At 31.7% G+C, this 22,713-nt stretch overlaps 1 protein-coding gene across 1 annotated transcript in view; it reads right to left on the reverse strand.

Moving 5' to 3' along the window:
• Nucleotides 1-16,484, reverse strand: part of LOC145277923 (sodium channel protein 1 brain-like) — a 1,166,286-nt gene extending 1,149,802 nt beyond the window's left edge. The window contains exon 1 of the mRNA XM_080129995.1: nt 16,468-16,484. The gene's annotated coding sequence lies outside the window, so the exon portion shown is untranslated. The remainder of the gene's footprint in view (nt 1-16,467) is intronic.
• Between the last annotated feature and the right edge of the window lie 6,229 nt (nt 16,485-22,713).

Consider the following 22,713-nt stretch of genomic DNA (forward strand, 5'->3'; position numbering starts at 1 on the left):
TCACTACTTCATCCTGGTCCCAGAAGTCCTTGCCAGCGGAGGGCGGCACCCTTGCCTTCTTTGGAGGTGGTGAGTCAAGTGCTTCCACTGTATTGTAATCAGTCTTTTGAAAAACTTTGACTCATCTTCTTGGCACATCTCCAAATTCATCCTCGAGCACTCGATGCGATCTCGCTTCTGGAATAGTGTGAGCAACCTGGGTATCCATCTGGCAGACACCTTATGCATATGCAAATAGTCATGAATGATAGTTTCCCCAGACCCTGTACTAATCTTGACATCTTGGGCTATTTGGCGAATAGTAATGCGCCGATCTTCCAAAATGGCAGCCTCAACTTGACGAACAGATGCCTCATCCATAGCAGAAGGGGGACGACCAGTTCTGGGAGCTGTTTCCACAGACTTCCGGCTATATTTTAATTCGCGATGCCAGCGTTTTACAAGGACATATGATGGGGCATTATCACCATAAGTTTCTTTCATTTCATCAAAAGTTTCGTGTGGTGTGCGTCATTTCAAATACAAAAACCAGATCACTGCTCGAAATTCAACAGGCTCCATTTCACACCTGACTCAGTTCAAACACCTGTAAAACAGAAACAACAATTAATTCAGAGCTTTAATTTGCCACATAACCCGTAGAGATATAAATCATTGCACATGGAAAATTTCAGCTAGATCAGTCAACTGGAAGTGGGGCAGGGGCATTACTTATTGCACGCTACTCGTATGTATGGAGGAAGGAAAAAGAAACAAACCAAGTTATATGTTCATCAACGCTTCGTCTTTATTTTTAGATTTTCTTAGAATGATTAAATTGTAGAAAATAAAATGCCAATACGATATTTGAAAATATACTTATGAAAAAGATGAATTTGTTCAATTTAAAAACGAAAAAGTTGTTGGCATTTTAAAAATATGTATGGCTTTGTGGAGTGAGATTTTTTTGACGTCATATAGCCGTTTAGATGTTTAAAAATACATGCTGCAATTTATGTTCTTTTTGGGATGAATACAGTCGTTATGATTCAAATGAGGGTGTGTAAATGGAATGAAATGAGTGTATTTTTGTTTTATTAATTATTGATTGATTATATATATATTAATAATTATAGGTTATATTTTTTGGTGGAAGTTTACCTATATATATAATTACAATAAAGAATATTACAATAAAGAAAATAATATTCCAACAACATGCAGAGATGAAAAAAGAACAAACCACATTACATGGTCATCAACGTTTCGTCTTTATTTCAAGACTTCCTAAGGATGAATAAATTGAAGAAAATATAATATCAGTTCAGATTGGAAAATATATTTCTGAAAAAGATGTATTTGTTCTATTTCAGAGCGAAAAAGTTGTCGGCATGTCAAAATGTCTATAGCGTTGTGAAGTGAGCGATATCTTTTAACGTCATATAGATGTTTAACTATTTTAATATATAGATATGATGCAATTTATGTTCTTCTGGGAATAAAAACAGTCGTTATGATTCAAATGCAGATGTGTAATTAAAATGAAATGAGTGTATCGTAGTTTATTCTCCATTGACTGATTGTATGTATTAATTATTAAAGATAACATTTTTATGGGGAAGTGATGGTAATTTGTGTTTAAATTGAAGTTTTGAACTTTTAATTTGGGTTTACTTATTAAACGAAATAAGTTTGAGTAATCTGAGCACTGCTTAATTGTGTCTGAGTTTTCGATAAGCAATGATTCAATAAGTCTTTGCCCAGAATTATTTGAAATAAATTTTACGACTTTTGCTTCTTTGAAATTAAAAGAATAGTCATGCTGCAATGAATGAGAGAATAATGAATTTAGAGAATTGCTATTTTATTTAATATCGCTTTTATCCAGCCAGCGTTGAATTTCACCAACACATTTGTGATGGCAATTATGGCATGGGACATTACATATGTCTGCGTTGGATATGTCTTTGTTTTAAAAATGTTTTGTTGTTTTTAATGCTTGTTTTATAGTTTGTGATATTGTTTGTATTATTGGAATTCCTAGTTTGTTTAGAATATTGAAAATTATAGTATTATTAGCGTGAGAGGGTAATAAGAAGGGACTGTTTATGAGAGAAGTGTCTAGTGTATATGATTTTTGCTTATATGATTCTGGAAAATATTTGTGTGGCTTTTTATCTTTGCATTTTATATAAAATATGTGGGGTATTAATATATTTATATATAAGATAATATATGTGCATATGCTTATATATTTTTAATGTATGGAATCCCTTTTCAAACTACGGACCATTATTAATTTTGGAACTTATCTGATAGGCGTAAGGGTAATCTATGCTCTAGTTAATTTAATTAAACTTCTTGCAAAAGAAGTAAATATGTATCCCTTGGACGAAAATAATATTAGGTTTGTACAAAAATAATGTCGTTTTTGACGTTCAACTTTATATACAAAACGACATTATTTCTGCACCAACCATATATAAGCTACTCAAGAAAAAACGTACCAAAAAAATACAACCGAAATAACAACCAACATAAAAAAATTGACCAGAATAATCCAAATAATCAAAATTATTAATTCTTGTCTACAAGAAATCAGTAATAGAAGTATGATTCTTGAAATAGTAAAATAATTCTCAGAATAAAAAAAAATATTCTTGCAATATAAAAATTATTTTTGCAATAGAAAAATAATTCTTGAAATAGACAAAAGATTCTTGTAATAAAATGATTCTTGAAATAGAAAAAACGATTCTCGTAATAAAAATGATTCTTGCAATAGAGGAATAATTCTTGTAAAATATAATTCTTTCAATAAAAATGATACTTGTAATAGAGAAATTATTCTAGAAATAAAAAAATGATTCTTGCAATAAAAAATCATTCTTGCAATAGAAAAATGATTATTTAAAAAAAAATGATTCTTGAAATGGAAAAATGATTCTCGTAATAGAAAAATGATTCTTTTAATAATAAAATGATTCTTTTAATAAAATGATTTTTCAATAAAAAAATGATTGTTGCAATAGAAAAATGATCCTTAAATAAAAAAAATGATTCATTCAATAGAAAAATGATATTTGAATAGGAAAAAATGATTCTTGCATCAAAATGATTCTTGCAATAAAAATGATTCTTGCAATAAAAAATGATTCTTGTAATAAAAATGACTCTTGAAATGGAAAAATGATTCTTGTAATAGAAAAATAAATAAGAAAGATATGGTAAAAGAAATCTTAGAGTAAAGAAAATGATCAAACTGCGAAAAATTAAAAGTATCAATCCAGTCAGAGAAGCTTTGAATAGTAAAGAATTCTAAAAAAAAATGTGATAGTATTCATCCCGCCAACGTAAACATAGAACAGGAAAAACTATAACTGATAAATTAAAAACATCCAATATATTTTATACACCGATTGTGTTACATTAATGGTTCGTACTTATCATACCTGGCTATAAATATAATCGTCGAAATCTTTGTGATCATAGCCACACTAATTGTCACAAAATATGAGTTTTAAGTAGGTTAGTCTTGAAAAGAGTTCTTATGATAATCGAAGAATATATATATATATATATATTTATATATATATATATATATATATATATATATATATTTAAAGGAGATTAGAACAATAGTCTGAAAAGCTGAGTGTATTTCAATGTAACAGTGAAAATACTAGTTTAATTAAAATACAGGAAAGAAAAAGTGCTCGTTGTAATTTAGATATATAATAAGCTCGATAGGTAAATATCCTAGAGCTAATTCAATATTAAGTAATGTGATTGATAATTGAAAATTTAAAAATCAAATTATAATTAAATTAAAAATCCGTTTCATAAGAAGGAACAACAACAAAATCAATTATCTGTACGATCGTTTCCGAAAACAATGCTTTTTATTGTGGTAGACACCAAGTTACGTATAATAATTATTACGCATAGTTTTTAATAAGCAAGGTCTCCTCGTCAGCAAATTTTGAAGGGTTTTTATTAAATTTAAAAGACACTATAAATAAACCTAGCATTAAAAGTAAGGCAGATGTATCTGAAAAAAATTAAATTTAAAAGGTCTGGATTTAAAATTTATAAGAAAATTAATATGGGTTAGAGATAGAAAAGAAATAGAGTAAAATATAGATTTGAATTTAAATTATAAGTTTGCTTTAAGTACATTACAAATATATACATGCATATATATGAAAAAATAGACACATACATACATATACATAGATATGCAGGTATGTACATAAAATAATATATAAATTTACCTTTTAATTTTTCGCCTTTTGAAATCAGGAACTATGGTTAAAATATTCATTTAGATGTTTTCTATAGCTTTTTACCTTATTGAATGATGAATTTTAAAAGGGGAGGACGCCCGTGCAATAAATTATTTCCGTTAGCGTACTTTTGATTTAAAGACGCTACGGTTTATATTTCGAATGTTGTTTGTGTAATTACATAATGTAAGGGGGATAATTAGTCATATTTTCTTTACTTTTTTTATTTAAAGGGTGTAAGGGGGATAATTAGTCTAACTTAATTTAAAAAAAAAAATTGTAATCTATTTTTACTAATAAGTAATTTTTAATGATTTAAGGTGGTTTATATTTATTAAATTTAAACCAACGTTTATGACTGCATGTGAATATTAGTTACTGTCTTGAATTTAATAGTGTGGTTGCATTTTTTATATCTTCATATTTTAAAATTTTTAGGGTCTCTTTTATTAAATATAAATATAAATATATATATATATATATATATATATATATACAATACGAGCAAACAGTTAATAACGCATGTTAAAAAACACTTTGAAAAAGAGTTAAAAACATATTTAATTTGAAAAGGAAACACTTGATAAGTGGATAGTTCTTAATCCGCGGAGTTTACATATACATATACATATATATATATATATATATATATATATATATATATATATATATATATATATATATCACAAATGCGGTATTTTGGTGAAAGATGAGTGAAAGCAGGAACTAGCTAGGTTAGCATAGTTAGCAATAGATAGAGAATACCGAACTCCCTTTTCGGTATTGTGTCACATTTTTTAGTTTAAACATATATATTTTTTTTTTATTGTAAATAAATATTTATTGGTACCAATTCCTTAAATTCGCGCCATCCGTTTGGTGTTCTGCTACGAGTGGGGATACACATCGATCAAGGTTCTGATCTCAACAATCTGTCAGCCGGAGACTAACCATTTCAGTGGTCTTTTGGCTGTCGGGCTAAATCAACCGTTCTGGGTATCCCTAAGGGGTCAGCCTCCCAAGCTTTGTCACCCGGCTTTCTGGATGGAACAAGTTTATCGCTTGTTGCCTGAAACGTTCTCACCGAGGAATGACGACGTGCCTACTCAGACATTTTTTGCAGAGCCAGAATATTCCTTCTTGAGACACTAGTTTGACTCTGCACACCTAAACTTGTGTCATATATCCTCATTTTGGGACGGCGGTAAATACCTACTAATATGAATTATGCCAAAAATATTACAAGAGTTTTAAGATTATTTTTTAAAATGCAATTTTCTTTGATCAGTCAGGATTGATCTGTGTTTTTAAACTTGCTCTTGCTTGGAGTTACCGCTCCTCAAGGTCTGGAGGCCATTCAAGGACAATAGTTAATGAGTGTTGAGTAGACGGCGAGACCACACCGTGATGATCAGAAATGGTGGAACTTGGCTATGGATTAAGTGTAAAAGGACATCCCAAAAAGAACTTACATTAGACTTGAAAACGACCACGTTGTAGTCATCTGGGAAACATCACCACAGTATTGTGTTCCACGGATGGAAAGATCGAGGAAAGAGACTCTGTTCATGGAATTTTCGTTTAATTTTATGCACAGATAAAAAAGTGAAGGAAATTGTTGACAATTGTTATAGTCGGAAGAGCATTTGTTGCGAAAGCTTTACAAGAGGGATTATAAATTGAAGCTCAGTCGAGCACCTACCATAAAAGTAATGGTAAATAAGAGATAAACTCGCAAGGTTCCTGCTATGAGAAAGAGGAATTAGGTAGAGGAAAAGGTCGTCACCCACTAGATTTCGAATACGGTTTTGTACTGTGTCAAGGCAGGAAAAATACTTTTAGCAGTCCCCCCCTCACAGATGTGGCTTCAGTTGTCTATATTATGAGGTATTTGACTATTAAACCGGTTTTCTCAGAAGGAAAGAAGTGTTTAGGAAAAATGGAATTCTACAAAGGCTTGCTTCGAAAGGGAGATATTTTTTGTAGAGGTAGAATGATCCAATCATTCGACGAATCTGATGTCGATCTTCCATTCCAATATGTCAGATCTTGTTTTTGTAAATAGTTTTAAAGTTATCTTTTTTTAATTACGACTTTTTATTTGGGGGGGGGGGGTCCGTAAGGCTTAAAAAGACAGCGAAACTCATCCTAGGCGGGTTGAACCGGCTTTCTCAGAAGGAAAAACTGTCTAGGAACTATGGAATTCTACAAGTGGTTCCCAGTCGCATTTATATCCCGTTTAGAGAAGATGACAACGTTAGTTTTTTTTTTGTGTGTGTGTGTGTAGTACTTACCGGTAGGTGTTGACGTCATCCTACACACAGCGCCTGGTATTCCCAAATAGTTACCGATCTAGTACTTACCAAACTCAACGTTACTCAATTCGTAGATTTAACGCGAACTGGTGAGTCTGTGAATTCGTTTGTGATTGATCTGATTGAAATCGGTTTTTCATCGATAATCGCACAGACTGAAAGGACAAAACTTAGGTACATCCGTTTTTTGTGTCCACGTTTCAGATGTATCTGTTTTGAGTCGGAATAATTAGACGGGAAATCCATCAGAAACTCTAAAGACTTATTGAGTTTATCCTGCCCTCATCTGTCCCTAATCATTCCTCAGATTCAAATACTGACCAGACAGTTCTTTTCATTCAGTATTTAAATCTTTACCATCCATCAAAGCTTTGACGCGTTTTATTCGTTGCTTTTGTGTCTTTTGAATTCATTTTGTTTCATTGATTGATGTATTATCGTTTCAGTGCAATTCAAAAAATCTCATGAGTTAACCTAAATCAAATACATTAGTATCTAATTACCTATCTTATATTTATTTAGCTAGTTATTGGGGTCAGCTATTCATATAAATATACATACATGCAGAGACATATATATATATATATATATACATTTGATCATGCATACACACATACACACATTCGCTTGTGCGTGTGTGTGTGTGTGTGTGTGTGTGTGTGTGTGTGTGTGTGTGCAATTCTCCTACAACCCACACCACTGGGCCGATCATGACTAAACCTGACATGACGATGGTCTCCGATCTAAGGATAGCGCAGACATTTTTAAAGGTCAAGGCCAAAGGGTAAGGTCGCGACTTTACTGTACACTCGTGTACCTTCTAACGCATTCGGACAGAATAAAAAAAAAATAGGAGGTATTACTTTCGGAACGCCCCTCGTATATGAACTTGAACATTTCGGTCTCTCTCTCTCTCTTCCTATTTTCACAATTACGGTTGACTGCTTTACAACAGAAGCCTCAAATCTTTGTCGTAAACTGTTCCTAATACAACAGAAAAGTCAACACTAACATCACATTGGGAACAGAAGAGTGAAACATGTTAAAAGGATTTGTATAATCTGGACATTCTCACAACTTTTCAGCCGATGTAACCTCCAACCTTCTTTAAGTGTATCTTGTTGAACTCGGGAATCTTTCTGTCGGTCTCTGGAATTTGCACGGAATTTCGAACAAAACATTTTATTTAATCCACAGGAGTGGTGTGTTCTTGTTCTGTCAGCCATATCTGAAGTAGAAATCTTAATCAATACGCAAATAGTATTATTTAGTATCACCAGCACTGAGGATTGAACCTTCAACCTCCAGAAGAGTGTCAATTGGAACGGAATTTTTTACTCAGTACCTTATCGGTTACTCCACACGTCCTGGTGCATAGAATTGCAGGTTACTTTCTGATTTCCATAGAACAAAAAATATGGAACGTTTTTGGCTGTTATCCTTGCTTAAGGGTCCATTCTAAACTTCCCTGTATCTTTCCAATTGTAATATACGCACAGCTGAAATTTAACCATATAATATACCGAGATATATTTTTGTTAAAAAGTAATAGGGCAAAATATGTCATTTCTGAATTTTTGAGATGAGGATTGATTATTTCTATTATTATTCATCGGACTACCGTTCTCATCTTGAGTGCGATTTTCACAACGTTTCGATCGAACCCGGGAATTTGGACAGAATTTCAAGCGGAATCCTTTATTTACTTCACGGGGGTAGAGTGCTTTTGTTCCGTCAGCCATGACTGGATAGAGGTCCTAAGTAATTCGCAAATGTATTTTTTCGCTCGCCTATACTGAGGATTGAACCTTCAACCTTCAGGAGAATATCACTTTTACAATTGATTTTTCCCTGTACTCTAACCACTGCGCCACGGGTCCGCAAGTGGAGTTCAACAGAAACATTCCCGAGTTCGAAAATATACACCTGAAGAAAGTTGGAGGTTATATCGACCGAAACGTTGTAAAAATCACACTCAAGACTAAAATATGTATACATATAAAATCTTATTATTATGTGGAAATAGTAAAAGCGGACCTACCGATGTTTTCTAGTGCTACTGTATCGAAAGCACATCAACAAGGTCAGTATGGATGGAAGAGAAACTAACTACATGTCGCCACATCAGCGATCGAACCGAAAAAGAGGGAGAAAAAATAATCATACGGTGTCACGCTTCTTTTTTTTTTTTTATATATATGTGACCACTTTTACCGACTATTTGTTTCCAGAATATCGGCATTAAAATTAACTTACAAACTATTGTATTGTCTGTTCAAGAATTATTCCGTGACCTTTCTCGGGTCATATCAGCGTTATCTCCCTTGAATGACACTAAGAAACAAGAACTCTTCTATCAAGAAGTTAAGAAAAACTCGTTCTATGCATGTGTGAAATCCAGAACAAAGCTTTTCTTTTTTCTCGTGCCGATGCCCATACCGTCAGACGCGGTCCGATCGGCTTTATATATTTACCTGGCCGTTCTCGGTAGCAGTATATCCTTCGTAAACATAGCAGCAAAGTAGGTTATATTTACTTACATTAAGTCAGTACAAAAATTTCTTTGATTTAAATTTTTTTTTTTTTTTTGAAAATCTTTTTTCGTGACGCTACGACTTTTATTCTTTATAATTTGATTCCATTTGTGAAGGAGTTCATAAATGCCTCTCAAAATTCTTTAAGTTTTCATGTGAAATATCAATCTAACTTATGTTTAATCTCCTCTCGTGATGTTAAACTAAGTCCATCTAGATGGTTTCATAATGCTTCAAATAAGTGATAATCCGAGGAATCTAGATCAGGAGAAGATTGCCCTACCAAATTCATCTAGGATGTCTTTGTTCAGTAGTACGAAGCGAGAACGAACATTATCATGATAAACAGTGATCCCTGTCCTCTTGAATAAAGAAAGTCGTTTTCGAATGAACAAGAGTGAAAATATTGCAGAAAAATATGTTAATAAGCTGAAAGTAAAATAACATGTTTCAGTAAATATGCATAAAATAGATTACGATGGTTTCAAATGAGTTTATACAAACCTGAATAATACTAAAGGAAAAAAAAAAAGACTTTTGCATCGACACAATGCATTATTTATGAATCCCTTTCTTCTCTGATTCACGTAAGACATGTTTTATCGCTTTTGTAAGAGCATTAATATATTATTCCATATTGTAATTATTAGGATTTTTACTTTCTCCTGAATACTGTTTTGTATATCTCTCTTGCATTTGTCTTCAAAGAACTGACTATGAGAAAATAAATGGACACACGCACACGCAAACACACACACACACACACACAAACAAACACACACACAAACACACACACAGACAAAAACACAGACACACAAACACACACACAAACACACACACAAAACACACAAACGCAAAAACACACACACATACACACACACATACTCACACACATATATATATATTATTAAACAGACGTTTTTTGTCTATTAATTCGATTTTTGATTCTTTCTAACTTTCGAATAGTGGTCTTCACTTCAGGCAGAAACTGCCTGATATAATCGCCATATTTGTTGCAAGTCCAAGTACTTTTCAATCATTCTGGATTCATCTTAAGGAATAGATTAATCTAACTGGTTTTGAGCAATTTATATATTAGTGATCTTTTTTCATTGATTAATTATTTTATTTTTTAATTAGTTTATTATTTTAATAAATTTACAAACATTTCAGGATGTTATTAATATTGGTAAAGTTTATTATTATTATTATTATTATTATTATTATTAATATATATATATATATATATATATATATATATACGTATATATATATGCACAGCCTTTGAGATTTGAAAAAAAATCACTCGACCGTCGGTCGAGTGTGAGGGAAAATTTACTCGCCCCATAATAGTTTTACTCGTCCGAGTTTATGTCTTTGTTTTAGTCAATAATAGTAAATAATTTTACAACAATTCAAGAGATTACCGTGTATATAATCTAACAAGAACATATTTGTTTAACTCTTGTAAATCAACTATTTGATTACTACAAACATTTCAGTAAATATCCAACAAAACTTTAAAATACAACACCAGTTTCTTTATATAGCATCATTCATATTATTGTTCCATAGAAATAAGAATCATTTCTTCGGATGCTGATACATAGTATCAAAATGACAATTGAAATATAAATAATTCAAGACTGTGTTTATTGGTACCGTTAGAAAACGAATATATCTAACTTTATACACGAAGAAAACATAATGTAAAATCACACCCTTGAAATAAATATATTTTAAAATACAAAACAAATATACGAGATTCAGTTTTTGATTAAAACATTTCAATATGAAGTCTCTAATTGAAAAAATATTCTGAAACACACAATCATCCTAGCAGCTCAAAAGAATCAGAAATAGTTACTTACAATAATTACTGAACAAAACTCGAAGCGAGATCATAATAAAAATGGACATTTAGCATCATATAGCATTGAAAATTTCATCAAAATTCATATAGATTAACCTAGTAATTAAAAAGCTTTATTAATGAAACAATAAAGGTTTTTTTATAAATTTATTCTATATTTTTATTTTTTACAAGGCAAGTCGATATATGATATCATGTATAACATGTTACTAATAATCATCCGTCTTGATATTTTTATGTGTTTACATTTTTATAATTCATGTCCAGATTTGTTTATACCTTGATATATTTTTATCGTCCCTGGAATAAATAATGTTTGTCTACGAAGAAATAAAACTGAAGCGAAAACTGATTACTTACTTGTTGTATAATTTAATTTTCGGTGCGTGCTTGACGGAACGATGCGTTTTTCCTCTTTCAAATGTTCGTCTTTACTTTTGTAAGCATTATGTAGTTGTAGCGTCGAAGAATTTTTTTCCAAATGAATTTCAAAATCAGAGACATAATGAAGGCGACATTTTCATTATAAGCTGAATGTGTACATTTGACCTCTTGTTGACCTTTAGAGTTGCCACTCTTTTTTCAATACGATATTCCAAAGGTCTCACAGCTAGAGATGAAAGAATTCACAAATGATGAGACATAGGTCATTCTAAGTCACCACATATTTGAGCGTCGAAAAATAAATGAGTTTTCCCCGTTTCTTTATTTACAGAAATTTTATCGACGGGCGGGTGAGTGATTTACGACTTTTAGTCGCCCCAAGAAATTTTCAATCGACTGTGACGATCGGTCATGTAAAGTCTCAAAGGCTGTATGCATATATATACATATATATATATATGCATATATATACACATATACATATACATGCATGTGTGTGTGTGTGTGTGTGTGTGTGTGTGTGTGTGTGTGTGTACATTCATTTATTATCTCCCAACCGGCTGTAATCGTAGCTCACTGCACTAATGATTCCAGGAACGGGTAAACACGTGTGTCTTTATTTAGATTTCCAGGGCAACGCCGGTGGCCTCCTAATATATATATATATATATATATATATATATATATATATATATATATACATAGTCATCCACATACAGTACTGTTTCGCTGTTTCACAGCTCACCAGTGCGGCTAGACAAGCAAGTACCTCAAGCCAGGATCGAAACCCGACCGCACAAACGACAGTCGGAGCTTCTAACCGCTGTGCGTTAAAGATATTCAGGAGATAAAATCCATGAACTAAAACGAGGTTATTAAGATTTTTTAATAAAAAAGAGCAACATATAATATTTTTATTTACATAAGCAAATATTACAGTGTATTTGTCTATATAATTAAAATATTATATATATATATATATATATATATATATATATATATATATATATATATATATATATATATACACATATGCAGCATTTCTTTCTTAAAAAAGACAAGGATTAAACATCAAGAGAATTTATGAGAAGCAGCTAAACAAGACGTAATGCGATGTTCCGGCTTCTGCTGTTGAACACTATATAACTTATATATAAGCTTACTATAACTGCTCACTTATGCGACATTAAGTTTAAATTTTTATTTTTTTTTCTAATATTAATTGATGGTCGCTTAAGGGCTGAAACCCAGGCTGCAGAATTAAATGCGACTTTAAAGTCATGTTTGTATCCTATTATTATTATTATTATTATTATTATTATTATTGTAAAATAAGTCGTGTGTGTATCCTATATTATTATTATTATTATTATTATTATTATTATTATTATTATTATTATTATTATAGTCGTGTTTGTATATATTATATTATTATTATTATTATTATTATTATTATTATTATTATTGTAAAATTATTTAGCAAATTTTTTTTCAGTAAAAAAATCGCATCACATCGAAATTATTATGAGTTCTTTTCTCACACCATTACCACAATTATATAGTATTATTATTATTATTATTATTATTATTATTATTATTATTATTATTATTATTATTATTGCTATTATTATTATTATTTTATTATTATTATTATTATTATTACTATTTTATTATTTTATTATTTTATGATTATTATTATTATTATTTTATTATTTTATTATTATTATTATTTTATTATTATTTTATTATTATTATTATTATTAATTTATTATTATTATTTTATTATAATTATTATTATTTATTATTATTTTATTATTATTATTTATTATTATTTTATTATTATTTTTTATTATTATTTTAATATTATTATTTCATTATTATTTTTATTATTATTATTTTATCATTATTATGTTATTATTTTTATGTTATTATTATTATTTTATTATTATATTATTATTATTAGTAGTATTATTTTATGGTTATTAATATTATTTTATCTTATTTTAGTAATATTGTTATTATTATTTTATTATTATTATTATTATTTTATTATTATCGTTTTATTATTATTATTATAATTTTATTATTATTATCATTATCATTATTATTATTTTATTATTATTAGTATTATTTTATTAATGTTATGATTATTTTATTATTGTTATTATTGTTATTATTATTTTTATTATTATTATTATTTTATTATTATTATTTTATTATTATTTTTATTATTTTATTATTATTATTATTTTATTATTATTATTATTATTTTATTATTATTATTATAATTATTTGATTATTATTATTATTTTATTATTTTATTATTATTATTAATTTATTATTATTATTAATTTATTATTATTATTTTATTATTATTATTATTATTTTATTATTATTATTGTTTATTATTATTATTATTATTTTATTATTATTATTTAATAATTATTATTATTTATAGACCCAGAAAGATCCGCAGCAATAAAAAATATGCCAGCACCTAATAACGTAACAACCTTGCAGAGTTTCTTAGGACTCGCAAATTATTACCAATCTTTTATTGAAGGGATGCATAATTGTCGAGCTCCCTTAAATGAGCTGCTAAAGAATGTACACACCTTGGAACTGGACGCAAGAATGTCAAACCGCTTTTGACGAAATAAAGAGCGCACTAACATATGGATTATTTCTAGCTCACTGTGATACAAAGTTAAATATAGTCGTCGTTATTGACTCTAGTTCCTACGGCATAGGAGCATGCATTCAACATATAACGCCTAATGGATCTAGAAAGCCGATAGCTCACGCTTCGAGAACGCTGCTTCTAGCAGAGAAGGCGTATTCACTGATTGTAAAAGAAGCGTTGAGTATAATCTTTGCAGTGTCTAAGTTCCACCGATATTTATATGGTAGACATTTTATACTTGAAATCGACCATAAACCATTAGTCACAATCTATGGATCAAAAAAAGGATTGCCTGTATACACCGTAAATAGATTGCTGCGCTGGGGTACAATCCTACTGAATTACGATTTCCCGCTACAACATCTAGCATCGAAAAAGATTTGCCATTTCAAGACTGATACTACAGACCCATAATTTGGAAGAATCAGTGATTGCAGCAATTCGAACAAACGTTGAAGTGAAAAATATGGTAGCAAACATCATTAAAGAACTACCGGTAACATTGTCGGACATTAAAAGAGAAGCCGATAAAGATGAATACATAAATGATATAAAAGAAAAAATTATAAATGACAAAAAGGTTCAGGAAATTTTTCCATGTGTAACGATGTGTTATTATATAGCGAGAGAGTAGTAATACCTAAAACGTTGCAGAAGAGGATTTTGAGAGACTTCCACACAGGACATCCGGGGATAAATCGGGTGAAGTCTCTAATGAGAAGCTACGTATACTGGCGTAACATGGACATCGACATAGCTACAACAATAAATAGATGTAAAGGATGTCAGTTAGCGGCAAAATCCCCACCTATAGTACACAAACCTTGGCCAAAAACCGACCACCCATGGTCGAAAATCCACATGGAATTCGCTGGTCCAGTAGGAGAAAATTACTATTTAATTGTAGTAGATAGTTATACAAAATGGCCTGAGGTAATGCGTTGCAGGAATCCAACAACGAACAACTCAATAGGATTCCTACACGAGTTATTTGCACGATTTGGTGTACCAGACACACTGGTCACTGACAATGGAACTCAATTCACATCCACAGACTTTAAGGAATTTTGTGACACGTTCCAAGTAAAGTATATCACTATTCCTCCGTACCATCCAAGACCAAACGACCTCGCGGAGAGGTTCTTGGACGCGTTAAAACGAGCGTTGAAAAAATCCATCGGGATACCATCGGAAAAAGCTTTGCAACAATTTTTGCAAATATATAGGATAACACCGCACTCTAATACACCGTCAAACATATCACCAGCTGATTTAATGTTTGCCAGAAAGGTGAAATCGGCGTTTGATAAACTATTGCCAAGACAGGCAATTGTCCGAAACACTACACACATGATAAGAAAGAAATATAACTTGGGAGATCGAGTACATTTCAAGTGCTACAGGAATAACACTTCTTACTGGGAATGTGGAGTAGTGGATAAACGCATTGGTGATTGTACATACATGATTAAAGGTCCACAGAATATACATAAAAGGCACCTTAACCAAATAAAAAAAAACGCCACATTCAAGATGGTGATTATACAACAGCAGTCGAAGAGGAGGGAACCATGTACATCATATACGAATCCTTTAATTTAGAACCGCCTCAATATACACCTGAGCCCCGAAGATCAGGTAGAAAAAGAAAGTTTAATGAACCATTAATGTTAAATCCTAAGTGAAAAAGATATTGAAATCTGTGTGATTTCAAATCTCGGGAGAAGGGTGTTGTGGTGGCACCCACTCATTTACATATGTGGATAATATTACACACAAATAGCAAGACTAGGTTAGTCTGAGTGTGTGTTAACCAGAAACCACCAAAGGCTGAGCCGAGAGCAGATATGTCCTCCAGCCAAGACTCTCTTACTTGACAACCATTATGTAAATATACTGTAAATATACTTTTCCTAATGCACTTCTTATTGATCTACCTATGTTTTGTTGAGTCTTTTTGTATTTGGTTCAACCTGCAAATATAACAGTTGGCGACGAAGATGAACGTCAAACATAACAATTATTATTATTTTCATATTATTATTTTTAATTTTATTATTATTATTATTATTATTATTATTATTATTATTATTATTATTATTATTTTATTCGAAAACAAGGCTACATAAAAGGGTGGTCACTCTCATATTCTTGTCCAGTTTCCAGATTGGTCTTTTTTAAAGAAAAATTTTGCGAGTTTGGCCTTTTTTGAAGTGGTTTGGCCTTTAAAAATTATATTTGTCCGTTTTTGAAGTGTAACATATGGATTAACCAAGGAAGGAGCAAGCAGAATTTTATATAGATTCCCCCAAGATTTCTCTCCCTTTAATGAGCAGAAGGGAATAAGAGAACTTTATAAAACACACACCGAAACATGGCAATCGTTAAGATGGAAAAAACATAATATACTTACAGAACTGGTAACAATCTGGTATCTGTTGATAGAAAGAAAATAATAATATTAAATCAAATTAATCTAATAAATGCATGTACATAATTAAATGGAGAAAAAAACATATCAAATACGAACTTATTATAATAAAGCTTTTGTGTCTGTTTATTTTTAATTATATAATGACATTTTGTTGATAGGAATATTTTTTTTACTTTTACTCACCCAAAACAAGGCATAGCAGAGTAGTAATTTAAACCATATTCACAGGGACACTACATTTAACTAGGGAGTTGAGTAGCAAGAGTCTGTTCACAATACATTAAACTTTGTGTATGTCAGTACAGTTAGAGAACCAAGAGACTGGAGGAAATTTTAAAAAGTCTAGTGATGGACTTTTCCGTCGATTTCGACATATGAGCTTCGGCCACAACAGGATAGTTGCTCGGAAATCCACACAAATGAATTGTTTATAGTGGTGAAGGCTTTGTGTAGAACCATCCACACTTTTTGGTATTACTGCTAACCTTTGTCGGTGCAGATGACTGCCACAGGACAGAGTATACACTAGACCACAGTTTTTTACATCAGAGTTTACTTCTCCTAGATGCATGTCTTAACAAAGACTTGGGTTTCATCTCTCCCAGCGAATTAGTGCGCCCCCAGATACCAACCTGGAAATTTATACGACTCAGCACGGTACATACAGAGCCTAGCCTTCCCAAATGGTCACCCATATGGTACTGGCCATGCTCAGAGAACTAGAAAAATGCCTAGAACTCCGAGGGAAAAACTATTAGAGTACAATGCTTTCTGGCATCCAGGGACCTCTACAATGAAACGGTGGGATTTTGCTGATTGTCAGGTTAGTCGAGATGATTTACATCAAGGAGGCACAAATGCTATGAGTTTGCCAGAACACATCCCATCAAAATACTTGTAAGTTACCCCCCCCCCCACCAAAAAAAAATGGGAGCGAATGAGAAACAGTAAGTGACGTAGCGAACAAGAAGTCACTCTCTGGAAGTAACATAGAGCAACGAAACGTGCATTCATTCTTTTTTTGCGAACTGTTATCCTCATCTTCATAGTCGTAGCCTCCTACAGATGATTAACCGCGATGTGATAAAACACTGAATCTTGTAACTTATCCTCAGTAATTACAGCCTTCCATAGTTGTTGTTATCTCACCATGTTTTGGCCAACTAACCCTCTGGCCTGCTTTGGGTAGGATTGAAGCCTCTATCTTCAGACAATGCTCACCTGGATCCCTAGAGACTCAACGCCTCTATCTAGTATACCATGAGCCTCATGATGAGACAACAACACTGGAAGGCAGTAATTACTGGGGATAAGCATTCCTATCATGCCGCGGTTATTCACCTGTAGAATGGCCAGAGGATGAGTTGGCCTAAATGTGATGAAAATAACAATAACCATGAAGATGAGAAAAAAAAAATATGAATACACAAATCATGAAGCCTCATCTCAAATGATTCCAAAAAAATAAAATAATAATAATAATAATAATAATAATAATAATAATAATAATAATAATAATACAGGGTGACACAAAAAACGGGCCCCAACTCTAATTTGGCCCCGTTTCTTAGTGTTTTGTCCGAATGAAATGAAACTTTGGTCATAACTAGTTTATTATATTCAAAACATCACATCAAAACATTAGAGTCTTTGGGCTTTTTTTTTCTCCGTTCTACAGCATATGTTATTGATGGCCTCCATTAAGCTTTTTTTTTTTCAAGGATATATAGGGCACCCTGTATACCCTTGAATGTGGAGATTAACATCAGACATAAACTACACACAAACTGGACACAGAAACGGCTACAAATGCAAAACACAAAGTAACATCTCATGAAATAATGAAAACTGAAACTGTACAAATGACAATACAGCCCCCACCTTTTTTTCTGCTGTGAGTGTCACCATAAACAGGCACAACACCAAATAATGAGGGTCAAGAAAGAGGGAAAGACCCACGAAAGAAAGCACTAGTCAGACCTCTACTGGAGATTTGCCAAGCGGACTGGGACCTGGAAATCTGGAGAGACTTATTGCCACTCAGACTCTAGAGAACATCGCAAGTTGTTCTCAAAGAACAATCTTTGATGATGGCTTGTGTGAATACTCCTAGTGAGTAAATAATAATAATAATAATAATAATAATAATAATAATAATGATAATATCGAAACGTGACAAAAACAAACAAAACAAAACAAAAAATCAAACCATTTTCTCTTTGTTTTGATACAGCAGACGTATTTTTTGTATTTTTGAAGGCCTTAAATCCTCTTAGCGAAGATTTCTACGAATGACACCAGTAATGTGTTAGTTAAAAAACAAGGGATAGATCAATAACTTGAAAAAAAAAAAGCAAAATAAAAAAAAAAACGAGTGTGTCTTTTATTTAATGCAAACTATTACACATTGCGAACACGGAGTAATATCTCAGTTGATTGCTTGGTTAGAAAATAAACGACTTGGTTCGTAAGAATACAATACCTATTGTAAACGATTCATTGTAAAATAATTATTCAACACAAATTCCTATTTTATTCATAAATGGTTAGAATAGTCAAACTTTTTAGAGAGATATTAGTCCATTACAATAGAAAAATACGAGCATGAAAAGTAATATGGTTAAGATTAAACATGGAAAAGTAAAGGACTAGTTGTTAAAACTGGAAAATAAAATAAAAAATATTCTAGTAAAAAATATAATAAATTTATAACTTAAAATATTGCAGCATTAAGAATTAATTATATAACGTTATGAATTGAATTTAAAAAATCTTAATGCTACAATATTTTAAGTTATAAATTTATTATATTTTTTACTAGCATATCTTATCCTTTTCTTTTCCAGTTTTAACAACTAGTCCTTTACTTTTCCGTGTTTAAGCTTAACCATATTACTTTTCATGCTCGCATGTTTCTATTGTAATCCATGATTTTACCAGGCTTATAATAAATTCACTTGTTCTCTGTTTCATTTCAGTCTTATTGTGTTGCCCCCATAAACATATATGCAATAACAATGTACGGCACTCGTCTGCTTTCAATAAAATCCCCCAATTATCTTCCTTTTATACTTTGATTTGTGAATTACTGGCAACGCTGAAGCGACGTGGTTGGTATGGAATAAAAAGCGTCCTTCACCTTACATATTTTTACGATTTTTACCACCAGAAAATTCACATACGTCTTACTGAACGAAAATTGAAATTTTTTTTAGCAAAACAGCTGAGAAGGTGATCTATAAACTGTAATAATTGTTTGAAATTTGGTCGAAAAATGAATGAGCGGTGAAGCTTTAAACAGTTCTAAATGACTAAAACTGTCACTTAATCATATATTCAAACATGGTAGCGTTTGACTGATAAATAAACGCAGTCAATTAAATTAGAATAAGAATTCGACTTTTCGGTTTTGCAGTTTCTTTCAGCATTCAGTTCATTGTTAAGACTTCATAGCGAAATGCATATCTAAATCGACGATATAATCGAATCCTCTGCGTCTCAGATAATTGTTAATTTATGCTTTTAACGGTTGATGGATTTATTTTTGTCAAGGAGTAAACGGTATTAACGCGGGTAGATGTAAATATAGTTTTCGCGTTTGTTGTATGTAAAGCACCCAGCGGACCACTAACAAAAACGGGGTTTGCCGTCGGGCACCATTAATGAGATCTCTTTTATGGATTCTGTATACGGAAGACAATATTGGAGATGGAGAAATAAAAACAAAAGAAAAAAAAAAACGTAGAAACAGACAATAGCCGCATCTACGTCGGGGTCCTGGTCAGTTGGGAGTTTATTATTTAAAAAAAAAAAAAAGAAAAGATACAAGCAAGATTTTCTTGCATCATCGATTTTTACATCAAGCGATACCTTTGATGACAGCGGCAGGTCGATATTAAGCAAAATGTCCACGGTAACATAGATCTATATATGAGAACCGCTTCGTCCCCATTTGCCGCGTTGGGATTTCGGTTTTTCGTTTTTATTTTACTTCTCTTTAAAGCTTGAGAAACTTGTGTGTGTGTGTGTGTGTGTGTGTGTGTGTGTGTGTATTGATGTTTCGATCTTACAAGAGAGTCACCACTTATCAAGGCCCGAGGACCACTCGAGGATAAAGTGTAAGGTATTAGTGTAGTAATCGTCAATGGTGTAGATTTTGTAGAATTTGATTATTTCAGAGGATAGCTCAAAAAATTGTTTTCATTGGACTTGAAAGCTACCATACTGTAATCGACCAGGAGGTAGGCGAGTAGAAGTGTTTCTAGGAAAGGAGCTTTGTTCATGGAATCTGAGTTTAGATTAAGGCTAAGATTTTAGACTAAGATTTAGATAGAGAATGGTAGAAATTGTTGATAACTGTTATAACTAGTCGGGTGTTTTTTTTACGAAAGTTTGACAAGGAAAACCATAGATTGGAGCTCAGACGAGCACTTGACATGAAATTAGAGATAAATCAGAGACAGGATCGCAACGTCTATTCAGTGGGAAAGAGATTATAGTAAAGAGAAAAGGACATCACTTACTAGATTTCGAAACTGGTTTTGAATTCTATCAAGGCAGAATAGAGCGAGCAGCTTCTGCCCAGATCTGTTGATAGTACTCCATTTTAGGACGTACTTAACTCTTATACAGACAGAGAACTCATTCACAGTGAGATACCTAATGGAGTGGCAAAGTGATCCAATCATTTACCCAGCGATCTTGGAAACAGATTTGATGAATGTGTTCCATTTCAGATCAAGAGTGATCACAAAATCGAAGTTATCTGAATCTTCACGTAGGGCTTCCGTCTTCTTTATTTTTCTTTGGCATTAATCTAAATTAAATGTGAACTTGTGTTAAAAAAATGTTGAATTTCAAGCATTCAGTTGTTGTTTTTTTATTGTGTTTTATTTGTTTTTATTTGTACTTAATCATTATTATTGTGACAGACTATTTTGTAATCCTTTTTTCTAATATAGACTTGCAATATATTTTTATTACAATAGAAAAATGCGAGCATGAAAAGTAATATGGTTAAGCTTAAACGTGAAAATGTAAGGGACTAGTTGTAAACACTGTAAAAAGAAAAAAGACCAGATATTCTAGTTAAAAATATAATAAATTTATAACTTAAAATAGTGCAGAATTTACAACTGATTATATAACGTTATAAATTGAATTTAAAAATATCTTAATGCTGCAATATTTTAAGTTTATTATATTTTTTACTAGAATATCTTGTCCTTTTCTTTTCCAGTTTTAACAACTAGTCCTTTACTTTTTCATGTTTAAGATTAACCATATTACTTTGCATGCCCGCATTCTTCTATTGTAATCTAAGATTTTTCCATGCCTCCAGTAAATTCACTTGTTCTTAGTTTAATTTTATTTCTATTCTTTTGCCCCCATAAACATAACATACACATATGTAATAACAATGTACGGCACTCGCCTGCTTTCAATAAAATCCCCCATTTATCTCCCTTTCATGCTTTTATTCTCTATGTTACTTGTTACTTCTCTTTTCGGAAGAACGGTGAATTGGTAGCAACAGTAGTTGCTGAAGCGACGTGTTTGCTATGGAAACCAGTCATAAAAAAACGTTGCGGGCCTCCTTACGTTTTCTTTTACGATTTTGAACACCAGTAAATTCATCATAACTTTTGTTTTACTGAACGAAAATTGAATTTTTTTCACAAGCAGTTCTAAATGACTCAAACTGCTGGTTTATCTTGTCGAACACAATTATTTTTTTCTGTCGGACTCGGGAATTTGCCTGAAATTTCAATATGCAAGCAGTCGTCCGAATACTCCAAATAATAGAAATCATCAACACTCATCTAAAAAAAATCAGAAACATAACTGATAGATGCCTCTCCATTGGCGTACTAGCTCTCTCTCTTTATATTAAGTCCATATAGAAAATACATATTCCATTATAACAATTATTTATATAATGCTAGCCTGTGTGCCCGGCGTTGCCCGGGTTTTTGGAGGTGTGTGTTGAGCAAAAAAAAAAAAAAAAAACAGAAAAAAGTGGTAGTAGGCAGGCAGGCTCGAACCTGTGACGTGAAGGCGGAAAAGAAAGTGAAATAAAATCTGACGTCTTACCGCTACTCTATGACGCGACCGGAAGTTCGGAACGTTAACATTAGGCAAAGTCAACTCAACCGATACGATGACTTGCAAAAATGTCTCGCAAAAAATCGACATCTCCTTGTAGAAAACTGCCCTGTTGAGGGT

This window comes from Euprymna scolopes, chromosome 6 (genome assembly GCF_053919585.1).
Source record: "Euprymna scolopes isolate OS-2025 chromosome 6, ASM5391958v1, whole genome shotgun sequence".
NCBI classification, from domain to species: Eukaryota; Metazoa; Mollusca; class Cephalopoda; order Sepiida; family Sepiolidae; genus Euprymna; species Euprymna scolopes.